This window comes from Anopheles merus, unplaced genomic scaffold (genome assembly GCF_017562075.2).
Source record: "Anopheles merus strain MAF unplaced genomic scaffold, AmerM5.1 LNR4000226, whole genome shotgun sequence".
Taxonomy (NCBI): Eukaryota; Metazoa; Arthropoda; class Insecta; order Diptera; family Culicidae; genus Anopheles; species Anopheles merus.
Window position 1 is genome coordinate 35,001 of NW_024427806.1, and position 15,000 is coordinate 50,000.

Here is a 15,000-nt window from a genome sequence, read left to right on the forward strand (position 1 = left end):
CGGACAATGGACTTGATGGATACTGGTGAAGCTTGGTGCAGGCTCCTTCCTTGTCAGACGAGCGACTTGACTTGGTCTGGAGACTGTTCCTTTACATTAGTGGACATGTGTCGTGCTTCTTCCTTGTCAGACGAGTGACTTGACATAGGTTGGAGATGGACGCGTAACACTAATGAGCTTGTCGGCGTTCCTCCTTCTTGACTTGATTGTCTTGATGCGAGGAACGTGCAGACCACACCAGTAAGCTTACATGCTCTCGTTACAAGTTGTATATGTTGACCCGTTTGGGCCGGTTGCCTTGCGCATGATGATGTTGACCATGTTTGGTTAACGTGTCGTGTGTCGAGGTGGTCGGTCTTGGTAGTAGGATGTCTTGTGCATGGCGTGTTGACCTCGTCGGTCGATGTGTCGTGTACGAGATGACCTACTTGCCCGTCGGTTGTCCAAGTTGTATGATGTGTTGACTTAGTCGACGTGTCATGTGCTTGGATGATTGGCGTACGGGTCATGTATGGTGTACTTCCTTCGGTTGAAGGGATGTACTAGTACATACTTGTATTAATTGTTTATTTCACGATCTGGTCTTTTGATTGGATCGTGAAAAAACGCTAAGTCCAAGAATCCTGAACTCGAGAGGAAAGCGCTGATGGCAACCTTTTTGACAGGACGTCCCTAGAAAACGGCTTTTTCCTTTTCGGCATTAAGTGGCATGTTTAACGTGGCTAGAACATCAATTATCCTGCAAATGGCACTCAAGCTTGGCAAAAGTCTCGAAACACTCCTATCTTGACGCACCGGCAACCGCAACACGATGCAAAACAAATTGCACGAGCTACTGATACTTGTACCATGCACGGTACACGGTTCCGAAAATTACGCCTGAAAGTATGCAATTTGGTGCTACCCTAGGGAACTTGTATGGGGAAGCCTACCTACGCGTGTCGCACGTTGCAAGTTGCATGGTCGTCGATCAGAGGCATGCAAAAGCACCTATCTAGGGGAATTACTCTACGTTCTAGTAGCTAGTGCGATTTTCCGGTCCAGCACGGCAGTACGCCTGCATGCATACAATCCATGTACCAACCATGTACCTAGGCGTTGGTCAGTAGCTTTTGGCGCCACATGGAGAAAGTATTCGAGTTCAGATTTCTGGGACTTAGCGTATTTTTCAAAACTATTAATTTAAATTAAACTATTAATGGGTCTCAAGCTAGGCGTTGGTCAGTAGCTTTTGGCGCAACATGGAGGAAGTATTCGAGTTCAGATTTCTGGGACTTAGCGTATTTTTCAAAACTATTAATTTAAATTAAACTATTAATGGGTCTCAAGCTAGGCGTTGGTCAGTAGCTTTTGGCGCCACATGGAGAAAGTATTCGAGTTCAGATTTCTGGGACTTAGCGTATTTTTCAAAACTATTAATGGAAATTAAACTATAAATGGGTCTCAAGCTAGGCGTTGGTCAGTAGCTTTTGGCGCCACATGGAGAAAGTATTCGAGTTCAGATTTCTGGGACTTAGCGTATTTTTCAAAACTATTAATGGAAATTAAACTATAAATGGGTCTCAAGCTAGGCGTTGGTCAGTAGCTTTTGGCGCCACATGGAGAAAGTATTCGAGTTCAGATTTCTGGGACTTAGCGTATTTTTCAAAACTATTAATTTAAATTAAACTATTATGGGTCTCAAGCTAGGCGTTGGTCAGTAGCTTTTGGCGCAACATGGAGGAAGTATTCGAGTTCAGATTTCTGGGACTTAGCGTATTTTTCAAAACTATTAATGGAAATTAAACTATAAATGGGTCACAAGCTAGGCGTTGCTCAGTAGCTTTTGGCGCCACATGGAGGAAGTATTCGAGTTCAGATTTCTGGGACTTAGCGTATTTTTCAAACTATTAATGGAAATTAAACTATAAATGGGTCTCAAGCTAGGCGTTGGTCAGTAGCTTTTGGCGCAACATGGAGGAAGTATTCGAGTTCAGATTTCTGGGACTTAGCTTATTTTCAAAACTATTAATGGAAATTAAACTATAAATGGGTCTCAAGCTAGGCGTTGGTCAATAGCTTTTGGCGCAACATGGAGGAAGTATTCGAGTTCAGATTTCTAGGACTTAGCGTATTTTTCAATCATATTAAACCGAATCAAACATAAAAATGATGAAACCTACACGACGTTCCTAGGTTATGAACGAAAGTGACGATTTAGCCGGTCAGGATAGCCGTGCACCAAAATTGTGTACCGATCAGGGAAAGTACAACACGGAGGGCGCAGCCCGAGCGTACGCGTTCATGGATGTCCATGTTGGTACAAGTTGCCGGTCAGGATAGCCGTGCACCAAAATTGTGTACCGATCAGGGAAAGTACAACACGGAGGGCGCAGCCCGAGCGTACGCGTTCATGGATGTCCATGTTGGTACAAGTTGCCGGTCAGGATAGCCGTGCACCAAAATTGTGTACCGATCAGGGAAAGTACAACACGGAGGGCGCAGCCCGAGCGTACGCGTTCATGGATGTCCATGTTGGTACAAGTTGCCGGTCAGGATAGCCGTGCACCAAAATTGTGTACCGATCAGGGAAAGTACAACACGGAGGGCGCAGCCCGAGCGTACGCGTTCATGGATGTCCATGTTGGTACAAGTTGCCGGTCAGGATAGCCGTGCACCAAAATTGTGTACCGATCAGGGAAAGTACAACACGGAGGGCGCAGCCCGAGCGTACGCGTTCATGGATGTCCATGTTGGTACAAGTTGCCGGTCAGGATAGCCGTGCACCAAAATTGTGTACCGATCAGGGAAAGTACACTACGTTCCTATGACTTGGGTGAAAAGTGTTGATAAAGTGCCGGATAGGATAGACGGTGGCTTATCGTACACATCACAAACAAAAACCCCTTAGTGAGCAGTAGCAAGTGTCGATGGAACAAAGCGAAGGCAATACAAACTGATCAAGTACAATAAAGAACGCTACGTACTAGGACTTCTGTCCAAGAATGGTGTCCGCGACGGGAGGGCAATGGTCGAGCAAGCAGGTTTCCCTAGTAAACCTTGTATGGTAAACATACCCAAGCGTGTCCGTATGCACGCAACGATAGTCACGAACGGGCACATACCTAGGGAAAGTACTCTACGTACTAGGACTTCTGTCCAAGAATGGTGTCCGCGACGGTCGGGGAAGCAGGTTGCTTATCATGGCAAACAAGTTAAATAGCTACCTTAAGAGAACGAAAGTTACTGTGGATGGAACAAAACGTGTGCCTAGAATTCCTTCCTGGTTTCCCTAGTAAACCTTGTATGGTAAACATACCCAAGCGTGTCCGTATGCACGCAACGATAGTCACGAACGGGCACATACCTAGGGAAAGTACTCTACGTACTAGGACTTCTGTCCAAGAATGGTGTCCGCGACGGTCGGGGAAGCAGGTTGCTTATCATGGCAAACAAGTTAAATAGCTACCTTAAGAGAACGAAAGTTACTGTGGATGGAACAAAACGTGTGCCTAGAATTCCTTCCTGGTTTCCCTAGTAAACCTTGTATGGTAAACATACCCAAGCGTGTCCGTATGCACGCAACGATAGTCACGAACGGGCACATACCTAGGGAAAGTACTCTACGTACTAGGACTTCTGTCCAAGAATGGTGTCCGCGACGGGAGGGCAATGGTCGAGCAAGCAGGTTTCCCTAGTAAACCTTGTATGGTAAACATACCCAAGCGTGTCCGTATGCACGCAACGATAGTCACGAACGGGCACATACCTAGGGAAAGTACTCTACGTACTAGGACTTCTGTCCAAGAATGGTGTCCGCGACGGGAGGGCAATGGTCGAGCAAGCAGGTTTCCCTAGTAAACCTTGTATGGTAAACATACCCAAGCGTGTCCGTATGCACGCAACGATAGTCACGAACGGGCACATACCTAGGGAAAGTACTCTACGTACTAGGACTTCTGTCCAAGAATGGTGTCCGCGACGGTCGGGGAAGCAGGTTGCTTATCATGGCAAACAAGTTAAATAGCTACCTTAAGAGAACGAAAGTTACTGTGGATGGAACAAAACGTGTGCCTAGAATTCCTTCCTGGTTTCCCTAGTAAACCTTGTATGGTAAACATACCCAAGCGTGTCCGTATGCACGCAACGATAGTCACGAACGGGCACATACCTAGGGAAAGTACTCTACGTACTAGGACTTCTGTCCAAGAATGGTGTCCGCGACGGGAGGGCAATGGTCGAGCAAGCAGGTTTCCCTAGTAAACCTTGTATGGTAAACATACCCAAGCGTGTCCGTATGCACGCAACGATAGTCACGAACGGGCACATACCTAGGGAAAGTACTCTACGTACTAGGACTTCTGTCCAAGAATGGTGTCCGCGACGGGAGGGCAATGGTCGAGCAAGCAGGTTTCCCTAGTAAACCTTGTATGGTAAACATACCCAAGCGTGTCCGTATGCACGCAACGATAGTCACGAACGGGCACATACCTAGGGAAAGTACTCTACGTACTAGGACTTCTGTCCAAGAATGGTGTCCGCGACGGTCGGGGAAGCAGGTTGCTTATCATGGCAAACAAGTTAAATAGCTACCTAAGAGAACGAAAGTTACTGTGGATGGAACAAAACGTGTGCCTAGAATTCCTTCCTGGTTTCCCTAGTAAACCTTGTATGGTAAACATACCCAAGCGTGTCCGTATGCACGCAACGATAGTCACGAACGGGCACATACCTAGGGAAAGTACTCTACGTACTAGGACTTCTGTCCAAGAATGGTGTCCGCGACGGGAGGGCAATGGTCGAGCAAGCAGGTTTCCCTAGTAAACCTTGTATGGTAAACATACCCAAGCGTGTCCGTATGCACGCAACGATAGTCACGAACGGGCACATACCTAGGGAAAGTACTCTACGTACTAGGACTTCTGTCCAAGAATGGTGTCCGCGACGGGAGGGCAATGGTCGAGCAAGCAGGTTTCCCTAGTAAACCTTGTATGGTAAACATACCCAAGCGTGTCCGTATGCACGCAACGATAGTCACGAACGGGCACATACCTAGGGAAAGTACTCTACGTACTAGGACTTCTGTCCAAGAATGGTGTCCGCGACGGGAGGGCAATGGTCGAGCAAGCAGGTTTCCCTAGTAAACCTTGTATGGTAAACATACCCAAGCGTGTCCGTATGCACGCAACGATAGTCACGAACGGGCACATACCTAGGGAAAGTACTCTACGTACTAGGACTTCTGTCCAAGAATGGTGTCCGCGACGGGAGGGCAATGGTCGAGCAAGCAGGTTTCCCTAGTAAACCTTGTATGGTAAACATACCCAAGCGTGTCCGTATGCACGCAACGATAGTCACGAACGGGCACATACCTAGGGAAAGTACTCTACGTACTAGGACTTCTGTCCAAGAATGGTGTCCGCGACGGTCGGGGAAGCAGGTTGCTTATCATGGCAAACAAGTTAAATAGCTACCTTAAGAGAACGAAAGTTACTGTGGATGGAACAAAACGTGTGCCTAGAATTCCTTCCTGGTTTCCCTAGTAAACCTTGTATGGTAAACATACCCAAGCGTGTCCGTATGCACGCAACGATAGTCACGAACGGGCACATACCTAGGGAAAGTACTCTACGTACTAGGACTTCTGTCCAAGAATGGTGTCCGCGACGGGAGGGCAATGGTCGAGCAAGCAGGTTTCCCTAGTAAACCTTGTATGGTAAACATACCCAAGCGTGTCCGTATGCACGCAACGATAGTCACGAACGGGCACATACCTAGGGAAAGTACTCTACGTACTAGGACTTCTGTCCAAGAATGGTGTCCGCGACGGGAGGGCAATGGTCGAGCAAGCAGGTTTCCCTAGTAAACCTTGTATGGTAAACATACCCAAGCGTGTCCGTATGCACGCAACGATAGTCACGAACGGGCACATACCTAGGGAAAGTACTCTACGTACTAGGACTTCTGTCCAAGAATGGTGTCCGCGACGGGAGGGCAATGGTCGAGCAAGCAGGTTTCCCTAGTAAACCTTGTATGGTAAACATACCCAAGCGTGTCCGTATGCACGCAACGATAGTCACGAACGGGCACATACCTAGGGAAAGTACTCTACGTACTAGGACTTCTGTCCAAGAATGGTGTCCGCGACGGGAGGGCAATGGTCGAGCAAGCAGGTTTCCCTAGTAAACCTTGTATGGTAAACATACCCAAGCGTGTCCGTATGCACGCAACGATAGTCACGAACGGGCACATACCTAGGGAAAGTACTCTACGTACTAGGACTTCTGTCCAAGAATGGTGTCCGCGACGGTCGGGGAAGCAGGTTGCTTATCATGGCAAACAAGTTAAATAGCTACCTTAAGAGAACGAAAGTTACTGTGGATGGAACAAAACGTGTGCCTAGAATTCCTTCCTGGTTTCCCTAGTAAACCTTGTATGGTAAACATACCCAAGCGTGTCCGTATGCACGCAACGATAGTCACGAACGGGCACATACCTAGGGAAAGTACTCTACGTACTAGGACTTCTGTCCAAGAATGGTGTCCGCGACGGGAGGGCAATGGTCGAGCAAGCAGGTTTCCCTAGTAAACCTTGTATGGTAAACATACCCAAGCGTGTCCGTATGCACGCAACGATAGTCACGAACGGGCACATACCTAGGGAAAGTACTCTACGTACTAGGACTTCTGTCCAAGAATGGTGTCCGCGACGGGAGGGCAATGGTCGAGCAAGCAGGTTTCCCTAGTAAACCTTGTATGGTAAACATACCCAAGCGTGTCCGTATGCACGCAACGATAGTCACGAACGGGCACATACCTAGGGAAAGTACTCTACGTACTAGGACTTCTGTCCAAGAATGGTGTCCGCGACGGGAGGGCAATGGTCGAGCAAGCAGGTTTCCCTAGTAAACCTTGTATGGTAAACATACCCAAGCGTGTCCGTATGCACGCAACGATAGTCACGAACGGGCACATACCTAGGGAAAGTACTCTACGTACTAGGACTTCTGTCCAAGAATGGTGTCCGCGACGGGAGGGCAATGGTCGAGCAAGCAGGTTTCCCTAGTAAACCTTGTATGGTAAACATACCCAAGCGTGTCCGTATGCACGCAACGATAGTCACGAACGGGCACATACCTAGGGAAAGTACTCTACGTACTAGGACTTCTGTCCAAGAATGGTGTCCGCGACGGGAGGGCAATGGTCGAGCAAGCAGGTTTCCCTAGTAAACCTTGTATGGTAAACATACCCAAGCGTGTCCGTATGCACGCAACGATAGTCACGAACGGGCACATACCTAGGGAAAGTACTCTACGTACTAGGACTTCTGTCCAAGAATGGTGTCCGCGACGGTCGGGGAAGCAGGTTGCTTATCATGGCAAACAAGTTAAATAGCTACCTTAAGAGAACGAAAGTTACTGTGGATGGAACAAAACGTGTGCCTAGAATTCCTTCCTGGTTTCCCTAGTAAACCTTGTATGGTAAACATACCCAAGCGTGTCCGTATGCACGCAACGATAGTCACGAACGGGCACATACCTAGGGAAAGTACTCTACGTACTAGGACTTCTGTCCAAGAATGGTGTCCGCGACGGGAGGGCAATGGTCGAGCAAGCAGGTTTCCCTAGTAAACCTTGTATGGTAAACATACCCAAGCGTGTCCGTATGCACGCAACGATAGTCACGAACGGGCACATACCTAGGGAAAGTACTCTACGTACTAGGACTTCTGTCCAAGAATGGTGTCCGCGACGGGAGGGCAATGGTCGAGCAAGCAGGTTTCCCTAGTAAACCTTGTATGGTAAACATACCCAAGCGTGTCCGTATGCACGCAACGATAGTCACGAACGGGCACATACCTAGGGAAAGTACTCTACGTACTAGGACTTCTGTCCAAGAATGGTGTCCGCGACGGTCGGGGAAGCAGGTTGCTTATCATGGCAAACAAGTTAAATAGCTACCTTAAGAGAACGAAAGTTACTGTGGATGGAACAAAACGTGTGCCTAGAATTCCTTCCTGGTTTCCCTAGTAAACCTTGTATGGTAAACATACCCAAGCGTGTCCGTATGCACGCAACGATAGTCACGAACGGGCACATACCTAGGGAAAGTACTCTACGTACTAGGACTTCTGTCCAAGAATGGTGTCCGCGACGGGAGGGCAATGGTCGAGCAAGCAGGTTTCCCTAGTAAACCTTGTATGGTAAACATACCCAAGCGTGTCCGTATGCACGCAACGATAGTCACGAACGGGCACATACCTAGGGAAAGTACTCTACGTACTAGGACTTCTGTCCAAGAATGGTGTCCGCGACGGGAGGGCAATGGTCGAGCAAGCAGGTTTCCCTAGTAAACCTTGTATGGTAAACATACCCAAGCGTGTCCGTATGCACGCAACGATAGTCACGAACGGGCACATACCTAGGGAAAGTACTCTACGTACTAGGACTTCTGTCCAAGAATGGTGTCCGCGACGGGAGGGCAATGGTCGAGCAAGCAGGTTTCCCTAGTAAACCTTGTATGGTAAACATACCCAAGCGTGTCCGTATGCACGCAACGATAGTCACGAACGGGCACATACCTAGGGAAAGTACTCTACGTACTAGGACTTCTGTCCAAGAATGGTGTCCGCGACGGGAGGGCAATGGTCGAGCAAGCAGGTTTCCCTAGTAAACCTTGTATGGTAAACATACCCAAGCGTGTCCGTATGCACGCAACGATAGTCACGAACGGGCACATACCTAGGGAAAGTACTCTACGTACTAGGACTTCTGTCCAAGAATGGTGTCCGCGACGGTCGGGGAAGCAGGTTGCTTATCATGGCAAACAAGTTAAATAGCTACCTTAAGAGAACGAAAGTTACTGTGGATGGAACAAAACGTGTGCCTAGAATTCCTTCCTGGTTTCCCTAGTAAACCTTGTATGGTAAACATACCCAAGCGTGTCCGTATGCACGCAACGATAGTCACGAACGGGCACATACCTAGGGAAAGTACTCTACGTACTAGGACTTCTGTCCAAGAATGGTGTCCGCGACGGGAGGGCAATGGTCGAGCAAGCAGGTTTCCCTAGTAAACCTTGTATGGTAAACATACCCAAGCGTGTCCGTATGCACGCAACGATAGTCACGAACGGGCACATACCTAGGGAAAGTACTCTACGTACTAGGACTTCTGTCCAAGAATGGTGTCCGCGACGGGAGGGCAATGGTCGAGCAAGCAGGTTTCCCTAGTAAACCTTGTATGGTAAACATACCCAAGCGTGTCCGTATGCACGCAACGATAGTCACGAACGGGCACATACCTAGGGAAAGTACTCTACGTACTAGGACTTCTGTCCAAGAATGGTGTCCGCGACGGGAGGGCAATGGTCGAGCAAGCAGGTTTCCCTAGTAAACCTTGTATGGTAAACATACCCAAGCGTGTCCGTATGCACGCAACGATAGTCACGAACGGGCACATACCTAGGGAAAGTACTCTACGTACTAGGACTTCTGTCCAAGAATGGTGTCCGCGACGGGAGGGCAATGGTCGAGCAAGCAGGTTTCCCTAGTAAACCTTGTATGGTAAACATACCCAAGCGTGTCCGTATGCACGCAACGATAGTCACGAACGGGCACATACCTAGGGAAAGTACTCTACGTACTAGGACTTCTGTCCAAGAATGGTGTCCGCGACGGTCGGGGAAGCAGGTTGCTTATCATGGCAAACAAGTTAAATAGCTACCTTAAGAGAACGAAAGTTACTGTGGATGGAACAAAACGTGTGCCTAGAATTCCTTCCTGGTTTCCCTAGTAAACCTTGTATGGTAAACATACCCAAGCGTGTCCGTATGCACGCAACGATAGTCACGAACGGGCACATACCTAGGGAAAGTACTCTACGTACTAGGACTTCTGTCCAAGAATGGTGTCCGCGACGGGAGGGCAATGGTCGAGCAAGCAGGTTTCCCTAGTAAACCTTGTATGGTAAACATACCCAAGCGTGTCCGTATGCACGCAACGATAGTCACGAACGGGCACATACCTAGGGAAAGTACTCTACGTACTAGGACTTCTGTCCAAGAATGGTGTCCGCGACGGGAGGGCAATGGTCGAGCAAGCAGGTTTCCCTAGTAAACCTTGTATGGTAAACATACCCAAGCGTGTCCGTATGCACGCAACGATAGTCACGAACGGGCACATACCTAGGGAAAGTACTCTACGTACTAGGACTTCTGTCCAAGAATGGTGTCCGCGACGGGAGGGCAATGGTCGAGCAAGCAGGTTTCCCTAGTAAACCTTGTATGGTAAACATACCCAAGCGTGTCCGTATGCACGCAACGATAGTCACGAACGGGCACATACCTAGGGAAAGTACTCTACGTACTAGGACTTCTGTCCAAGAATGGTGTCCGCGACGGGAGGGCAATGGTCGAGCAAGCAGGTTTCCCTAGTAAACCTTGTATGGTAAACATACCCAAGCGTGTCCGTATGCACGCAACGATAGTCACGAACGGGCACATACCTAGGGAAAGTACTCTACGTACTAGGACTTCTGTCCAAGAATGGTGTCCGCGACGGGAGGGCAATGGTCGAGCAAGCAGGTTTCCCTAGTAAACCTTGTATGGTAAACATACCCAAGCGTGTCCGTATGCACGCAACGATAGTCACGAACGGGCACATACCTAGGGAAAGTACTCTACGTACTAGGACTTCTGTCCAAGAATGGTGTCCGCGACGGTCGGGGAATTGTGTGTTTGACTCAATTACCAAATCCTAGGAACATACATGTAGTGTATACAAACATTAACATTAACGCGTACGTTTGGGCTGCGCACTCCAAATGGTACACAAATAAGGGTGATTTTATGATCAGACGGACAAAAACAAAGGTGGAGAAGACAGTTTTCTGCACGATGTGCACAGAGCTCATTTCGTCGTCCCGGGCGAATGGAAAAACACAAAAATCGCGAGTTTCGCCCTCGGGCTACCGCCCTCGGGCGTATCTTTTTAGGTTTCTGTCTATAAAAGGGCAGGCCAAAAGGTGACCGGTTGAGATAAGCATTTTAAGCATACAAGCACTTTATTGCAACTTTTGACACAAAAACTAGGTACGTACATGTAGATTGTACCAACATGGACATCCATGAACGCGTACGCTCGGGCTGCGCCCTCCGTGTTGTACTTTCCCTGATCGGTACACAATTTTGGAGCATGTGTACCAACATGGACATCCATGAACGCGTACGCTCGGGCTGCGCCCTCCGTGTTGTACTTTCCCTGATCGGTACACAATTTTGGTGCATGTGTACCAACATGGACATCCATGAACGCGTACGCTCGGGCTGCGCCCTCCGTGTTGTACTTTCCCTGATCGGTACACAATTTTGGTGCACGGCTATCCTGACCGGCAACTTGTACCAACATGGACATCCATGAACGCGTACGTAGTGTACTTTCCCTGATCGGTACACAATTTTGGTGCATGTGTACCAACATGGACATCCATGAACGCGTACGTAGTGTACTTTCCCTGATCGGTACACAATTTTGGTGCATGTGTACCAACATGGACATCCATGAACGCGTACGCTCGGGCTGCGCCCTCCGTGTTGTACTTTCCCTGATCGGTACACAATTTTGGTGCATGTGTACCAACATGGACATCCATGAACGCGTACGCTCGGGCTGCGCCCTCCGTGTTGTACTTTCCCTGATCGGTACCCAATTTTGGTGCATGTGTACCAACATGGACATCCATGAACGCGTACGCTCGGGCTGCGCCCTCCGTGTTGTACTTTCCCTGATCGGTACACAATTTTGGTGCACGGCTATCCTGACCGGCAACTTGTACCAACATGGACATCCATGAACGCGTACGTAGTTTACTTTCCCTGATCGGTACACAATTTTGGTGCATGTGTACCAACATGGACATCCATGAACGCGTACGTAGTGTACTTTCCCTGATCGGTACACAATTTTGGTGCATGTGTACCAACATGGACATCCATGAACGCGTACGCTCGGGCTGCGCCCTCCGTGTTGTACTTTCCCTGATCGGTACACAATTTTGGTGCATGTGTACCAACATGGACATCCATGAACGCGTACGCTCGGGCTGCGCCCTCCGTGTTGTACTTTCCCTGATCGGTACACAATTTTGGTGCATGTGTACCAACATGGACATCCATGAACGCGTACGCTCGGGCTGCGCCCTCCGTGTTGTACTTTCCCTGATCGGTACACAATTTTGGTGCACGGCTATCCTGACCGGCAACTTGTACCAACATGGACATCCATGAACGCGTACGTAGTGTACTTTCCCTGATCGGTACACAATTTTGGTGCATGTGTACCAACATGGACATCCATGAACGCGTACGTAGTGTACTTTCCCTGATCGGTACACAATTTTGGTGCATGTGTACCAACATGGACATCCATGAACGCGTACGTAGTGTACTTTCCCTGATCGGTACACAATTTTGGTGCATGTGTACCAACATGGACATCCATGAACGCGTACGCTCGGGCTGCGCCCTCCGTGTTGTACTTTCCCTGATCGGTACACAATTTTGGTGCACGGCTATCCTGACCGGCACTAAATCGTCACTTTTCGTTCATAACCTAGGAACGTCGTGTAGGTTTCATCATTTTTATGTTTGATTCGGTTTAATATGATTGAAAAATACGCTAAGTCCTAGAAATCTGAACTCGAATACTTCCTCCATGTTGCGCCAAAAGCTATTGACCAACGCCTAGCTTGAGACCCATTTATAGTTTAATTTCCATTAATAGTTTTGAAAATAAGCTAAGTCCCAGAAATCTGAACTCGAATACTTCCTCCATGTTGCGCCAAAAGCTACTGACCAACGCCTAGCTTGAGACCCATTTATAGTTTAATTTCCATTAATAGTTTTGAAAAATACGCTAAGTCCCAGAAATCTGAACTCGAATACTTCCTCCATGTGGCGCCAAAAGCTACTGAGCAACGCCTAGCTTGTGACCCATTTATAGTTTAATTTCCATTAATAGTTTTGAAAAATACGCTAAGTCCCAGAAATCTGAACTCGAATACTTCCTCCATGTTGCGCCAAAAGCTACTGACCAACGCCTAGCTTGAGACCCATTATAGTTTAATTTAAATTAATAGTTTTGAAAAATACGCTAAGTCCCAGAAATCTGAACTCGAATACTTCCTCCATGTGGCGCCAAAAGCTACTGACCAACGCCTAGCTTGAGACCCATTTATAGTTTAATTTCCATTAATAGTTTTGAAAAATACGCTAAGTCCCAGAAATCTGAACTCGAATACTTCCTCCATGTTGCGCCAAAAGCTACTGACCAACGCCTAGCTTGAGACCCATTTATAGTTTAATTTCCATTAATAGTTTTGAAAAATACGCTAAGTCCCAGAAATCTGAACTCGAATACTTCCTCCATGTTGCGCCAAAAGCTACTGACCAACGCCTAGCTTGAGACCCATTTATAGTTTAATTTCCATTAATAGTTTTGAAAAATACGCTAAGTCCCAGAAATCTGAACTCGAATACTTCCTCCATGTTGCGCCAAAAGCTACTGACCAACGCCTAGCTTGAGACCCATTAATAGTTTAATTTAAATTAATAGTTTTGAAAAATACGCTAAGTCCCAGAAATCTGAACTCGAATACTTCTCCATGTGGCGCCAAAAGCTACTGACCAACGCCTAGGTACATGGTTGGTACATGGATTGTATGCATGCAGGCGTACTGCCGTGCTGGACCGGAAAATCGCACTAGCTACTAGAACGTAGAGTAATTCCCCTAGATAGGTGCTTTTGCATGCCTCTGATCGACGACCATGCAACTTGCAACGTGCGACACGCGTAGGTAGGCTTCCCCATACAAGTTCCCTAGGGTAGCACCAAATTGCATACTTTCAGGCGTAATTTTCGGAACCGTGTACCGTGCATGGTACAAGTATCAGTAGCTCGTGCAATTTGTTTTGCATCGTGTTGCGGTTGCAGGTGCGTCAAGATAGGAGTGTTTCGAGACTTTTGCCAAGCTTGAGTGCCATTTGCAGGATAATTGATGTTCTAGCCACGTTAAACATGCCACTTAATGCCGAAAAGGAAAAAGCCGTTTTCTAGGGACGTCCTGTCAAAAAGGTTGCCATCAGCGCTTTCCTCTCGAGTTCAGGATTCTTGGACTTAGCGTTTTTTCACGATCCAATCAAAAGACCAGATCGTGAAATAAACAATTAATACAAGTATGTACTAGTACATCCCTTCAACCGAAGGAAGTACACCATACATGACCCGTACGCCAATCATCCAAGCACATGACACGTCGACTAAGTCAACACATCATACAACTTGGACAACCGACGGGCAAGTAGGTCATCTCGTACACGACACATCGACCGACGAGGTCAACACGCCATGCACAAGACATCCTACTACCAAGACCGACCACCTCGACACACGACACGTTAACCAAACATGGTCAACATCATCATGCGCAAGGCAACCGGCCCAAACGGGTCAACATATACAACTTGTAACGAGAGCATGTAAGCTTACTGGTGTGGTCTGCACGTTCCTCGCATCAAGACAATCAAGTCAAGAAGGAGGAACGCCGACAAGCTCATTAGTGTTACGCGTCCATCTCCAACCTATGTCAAGTCACTCGTCTGACAAGGAAGAAGCACGACACATGTCCACTAATGTAAAGGAACAGTCTCCAGACCAAGTCAAGTCGCTCGTCTGACAAGGAAGGAGCCTGCACCAAGCTTCACCAGTATCCACCAAGTCCATTGTCCGTGAAGGCGGTCGAGCACAACACAGACCAGACAAGGTGAACAAAAGCTTACTACGAGTGTACTTATATGACTCACTGGTGTGGTCCGCACGGTCCTCACATCGAGACAATCAAGTCAAGAAGGAGGCACGCCGACAAGCTCATCAGTGTTAAGCAACCTTCTCCACAGCATGTCAAGTCACTCGTCTGACAAGCTAGGAGCACGATGCATGTCCACCAATGTAAAGCCTTAGTCTCCA